Source organism: Balaenoptera acutorostrata, chromosome X (assembly GCF_949987535.1).
Source record: "Balaenoptera acutorostrata chromosome X, mBalAcu1.1, whole genome shotgun sequence".
Lineage (NCBI taxonomy): Eukaryota > Metazoa > Chordata > Mammalia > Artiodactyla > Balaenopteridae > Balaenoptera > Balaenoptera acutorostrata.
Window position 1 is genome coordinate 65,671,658 of NC_080085.1, and position 5,342 is coordinate 65,676,999.

Here is a 5,342-nt window from a genome sequence, read left to right on the forward strand (position 1 = left end):
TGTGGGAGAAAGTATATATGTGTGCATGCATTACTCCCCCAGGAATCTTCACAGTGATTCTATCAGTATGGTATTATGAGCCATATTTGACAAGTAAAGAAACTCTGGCTCAGAGAGCTAAGTGACTTACTTGCCTAAGGATATATAACAAGAGGCAGAGCTGAGGTTCAAACACAGGCTTGTAGGACTCCAAACTGGAACTGTTTTCAATACCCTACATGCTTTATCCCTCTCTCATTCTTTGACTCCTGATTCAGGAATAGAACAATTGAACCAATCAGAAAATCGGCCAACTCAAATTTCATGACTACTTTTTTTTTTTTATAGTCGATTTACAATATTATATTAGTTTTAGGTGTACATCATAGTGATTCAGCATTTTTACAGATTATACTCCATTAGAAGTCATTGCAAGATTATGGTTATAATTCCCTGTGCTATACAATATGTCCTTGTTACTTATCTATTTTATGCATAGTAGTTTGTATCTCTTAATCCCATACCCCTAATTTGCCCTCTGCCACTTCTGTCTCCCCTTTGGTAACCACAAGTTTTTTTTCTATATCTGTGAGTCTGTTTCTGTTTCGCATATATACATTTATTTGTATTATTTTTTAGCCTGAATACTGATTTCTGAAGTACTAGTCCAAAGTGCTTTTTCTTATTCTATTCCATCTCACCTATAATATCTTCCTTTCTACATCCAAACAGAAATTAGAACTTGGAAGCTCAAAACATGTATGCAAGATGACAGGCTGGATAAAAGGAGATAACATTTGTGCAACTGGCAGTGAATGGGCCATTACCTCCTGGAAGATGGAGAAGATGATCCAATATAGTAATAATAGCTAACATTCACTTACAGTGGGTCAGGGAATTAGCTAACCGTTTTCTAGAAATTAGCTCATTTCAACAGCTTGGCAGGGTAAATACTGTTATTATTCCATTATTGTAGATGAGGAACAGAGTGTGAAGAGGCTGAATTACTAGAGCAGATCAGTTAAAAACTGATGGCAGGGGGAAGGGGAACGTGGATGGGGGAGGGAAGGACGGAGGGGCGCGCAGAGCCGAGGGGCGGCCGCGGATGCTCCGGGCGCCTACCGTGCTGTGCGTGTGCGCGGCCGCTGGTGCGCGTAGGGTTTGGCGGCGGCCGCAGGCCGGCCGGACGGCGGCAATTTTCTGGACGACAAACAATGGCTCAGCACGGTGTCCCAGTACGGCCGGGAGGCCGGACAGTGGAGCCGATTCCGAGACGATGATTATTTCTGCACTTGGAGTCCAGGAAAGGCTTTTGATGGGGCTCTAGACCCAACTAAAGACCCGTGCTTAAGGCTGAAATGTAGTCGCCACGAAGTGTGCATTATTCACGGTTCTCAGACCGCAGTCTGCGTTGGTCAGCGGAGGCTCATGCACAGTATGAAAGATGCAGGAGTTGGGCATAAACAGCGGAGGGGTCCCCCGACACCCACCTGCCAGCAGTGCCCGGGGGTCTCTACCAGCCCGGTCTGTGGTTCAGATGGACATACCTACTCTTCTCAGTGCAAACTAGAATACCAGGCATGCATCTTAGGAAAACAGATCTCAGTCAAGTGTGAAGGACGTTGCCCGTGTCCTTCAGATACGACCATGGTCTCAAGCAGGAATATGAAGAGAGCCTGCAGTGACCTGGAGCTCAGGGAGATGGCCAGCAGACTGCGGGACTGATTCAAGGCCCTGCATGAGAGTGGGGGCCAGAACAAGAAGACTAAAGCATCGCTGTGGCCAGAGAGAAGCAGATTTGATACCAGTATTTTGCCAATTTGCAAGGATTCACTCGGCTTGATGTTTAACAGACTTGATACAAACTACGACCTGCTCCTGGACCAGTCGGAGCTTGGGAGCATTTACCTGGACAAGAACGAGCGGTGCGCGGAGGCCTTCTTCAGCTCCTGTGACACGTACAAGGACAGCTCCATCTCCAACAACGAGTGGTGCTACTGCTTCCAGAGGCAACAAGACCCACCTTGCCAGACGGAGCTCGACAGTATTCAGAAGCAGCTCGGGGTGAAGAAGCTCCTCGGACAGTACGTCCCCCAGTGTGATGCAGATGGTTACTACAAGCCAACGCAGTGCCACGGCAGCACTGGGCAGTGCTGGTGTGTGGACTGATATGGAAGGGAAGTCGTGGGGTCCAGGAAGCGCGGTGCTGCAGACTGTGCTATTGATTTTGAGATCTCTGGAGATTTTGCAAGTGGAGATTTCCGTGAATGGGCTGCTGATGACGATGAAGATGACATTATGAATGATGAAGATGAAATTGAAGATGATGATGAGGATGAAGGGGATGATGATGATGGTGGTGAGCAGGATGGATTCATCTGATGGATGAGAGCTGAGAGCAACAAATTCTACGTTTCTTTTATTTACCAAGTGATCCCCTACTGAGGAGTACCTTCTTGCCCCAAAACAAAATGATTCTAAAACTCACTTATATTTTGTATAATTATTTCAAATATTGCAACTAAAGTGATAGAACTTTATGTTTAGAGAAGTATCATTTACTTTGAGTTTTTATATGAAAAAGAGAACACATATTGAGTCTAGCCAGACAAGAGAAAGTTATGAAGAGCTACTGATCTATGTAAGTCTGCCACAAACAAAACAACCAGTGCTTGAGGTCATATATGATATTTTTCTGGGAGAAATTCTAAGTTGAATCTACAATAACATACTAGTGACCTGGATTCTAAGGATTTTATAAAAATATGCATGACCTTAATTGCAGTTTCCAAGTAGACTCTTCCCAGAGCTGGAGTGATTTAGAGGTGAGTGAGGGAATAGCACAAAGTGAGAAAAACAAAGTCACCATCCTGGAGACCTCCACCATGTTTGTATGTTTTTAGTTATGAAGTTTTAGTGATGTTTTTAGTTATGAAGTTATTCTGGATGTGACCAGATATCTTACAAAATGGCCAGTAGGGAAAAACCATGGATTTTGAAAGTTAAAAACATAGTTGTCCTTTCTGATTTTTATTTTAATTTGGACAGCAGTCTCATGTTGATTTGTTTGATAATCTTAACCAGCATGATTTCTTTATCTTTCTAGGTTTCTTTATCTTTCTGACCAGCAACATAGGGTGCAGAACTTAAAGTAGAAAGACACAGGGAAAGATTCTTTTAAACCGTATTTTTACAAAAAGTTTGTCATTTCCCCAATATCAAACTTAAAAATCTTCATTCTTGTTTTATTTCCTATGTTAGATAAATATTTGCATTTAATCTAAGAATTATGCCATTTTTGTTACTAGTGTCGAAACTTAGAGAACATACTGTATGGTGCCTTGCAAAATAGAAGTAGAAAGGTTTCAGCATGCATCCCCACATAGGACATTACGCCATACATAGGCACACCTAATCACAAATTAATACCAGTCCCGGTACTGCTGCTGGAATGAAGAAAATAGAATACTTTCTTTCTTTTTTCTACTGTTACATAGTTACCCTGTGGACATGTTTATGATTATTGTGTGGAGTAGCATTTAAGATTTAACTGCAACAAAAATTACTTTAATTGTTGTATTTAAGTTAGCATGTTACTTAATCATGTAGCCCTTCTGGTACACCATCGCTTTTAAGGATATCAGACCTATGGTTTTGTGCCCATAATAAAAGTGGAAGTGTGTGGGTGTTACACACTGGTGTCACCATTTCAACAGTGGGTCAGCTGGTTTCCCAGTGTACAATCCACTGAAATAAAGTTGTTGGAGTCTTTCCATTTGATTTATATACACTAAGAAAAAAACTTTAATGTTAACTTTATATAATATTTAAGGTAAAATGCATTTTCTTTTTTACTGTTTATGTATGGTTTACAAAATAAAGAATCTTGCAACCAAAACAAACAAACAAACAAAAAAAACCCTGATGGCACGGGGACATTAAAAAAATTTTTTTTTGCTCTGAGAGTCAGGAGATGTCTGTGATGTTACTATCCATTTACTTTGTAATTTTGTACAAGTAGATTCCTCTTTCCTTATTTCACTGTCCAAACCTGCAAATCGTACCATTCTGTGACTTCTGAGACTCTGTCTGAGGTAATTGGTGGTATAATTCAAAATTTAGAGGAACAGTCAAGCATGGATAAGACTAGAAGAAAATATAAAAATTGTTCTACACCACCGTATTCATTTACCCTGCTTCAACCTTTCTTACTTGTTCTCCTGCTCATGGCACTGACTCTCCTTCCTTCCCCACTTGAAGATATGATTTACGTTCCATAGAAACTAGGTAACTCAAAAAATGAAGGACAACGCAAAACGATGTCACTTTTTGGACCACTGCCTAAGCTGTTTTGGGCTACTACCATCTGTAAAAGTCTGAGAGTTGGGGAGAGGCATGCACTAACTGCTAGGAGAAAGGTCAAGGAAGGATTATTTTGGTAAGATGCTAAGTTTACCGTGAAGGTTTCGTCTTCTTCCACTGGTGTCTAACTTCCCCAAGAATTAGTCACCTTGGATCATGGGCCTGTCATCAATCATGATTTTGGGGGAGCAGATGGGCTTTGTATGCTGAATATTAGAGAGTTGAGACTTTACCCTAGAAGCAATGGGAAGCTACTGAAGGCCTTTAAGTAGACCAGCCTCATGATCAAACTCAAGTTTTAAGAAGGTCACTGAAGCACCCTCTGGAAGATAAATTTGAGGAAGGCAAAATTGGAGGCAAAGAGACTAACTTGGAGGCACTGGGTGATTAAAAACCTCAGCTGAGGCACTGACAGTTGAGATGGACGTTGAGAATTAATAAGGGAAATGGAATCAATAGGGCTTTTTGACTAATTGGACATGGAGGATAAAAAAGAATTAGGATTCCAGTATGACTCCCAGGTTTCAGAATAGGTTTGGGGGATAAACGCCATTGAGCTAGAGAACACAGGAGGAGGGATGATGAGTTTAATTCAGGAGCTGAGTTTGAACAGCCTATGGGACATTCAGATAGAGTTGACTAGTCAGAGGGAGATCCAATCAGAGATATAAATCTGATAGTGGATACTTCAGGTTTAATTGAGCTGTCCCAGTGAAACTATGAAGAACTATAAAGACACAAAGAGCAGCAGGCCAAGGACAGAACTATTTAGGAAGAAGAGAGGATAGCAAGAAAGAAAAGAAGACTTAAAAAAAAAAAAAGGAGTTGTCAGTGAGACATCAGCAAAGGACCAAGGGAGAGTCTCACAGAAGCCAACGATAAGAGAACTTCCAGAAAGAAGTGGTGAACAGTGTCCAATACCCTGGGTTGAGTACCCTCAGCCCAGAAACTTGGAGAGGTCCTTGAAAACCTTAGCAAGAGCAGTTTCAGTGGAGTGGTGA

The 5,342-nt window shown here is 41.5% G+C and overlaps 1 pseudogene; it reads left to right on the forward strand.

The window, feature by feature from the left end:
- Positions 1 to 1,084: 1,084 nt before the first annotated feature.
- On the forward strand, positions 1,085 to 2,361 carry LOC130706482 (testican-3-like; annotated as a pseudogene).
- Positions 2,362 to 5,342: the final 2,981 nt, after the last annotated feature.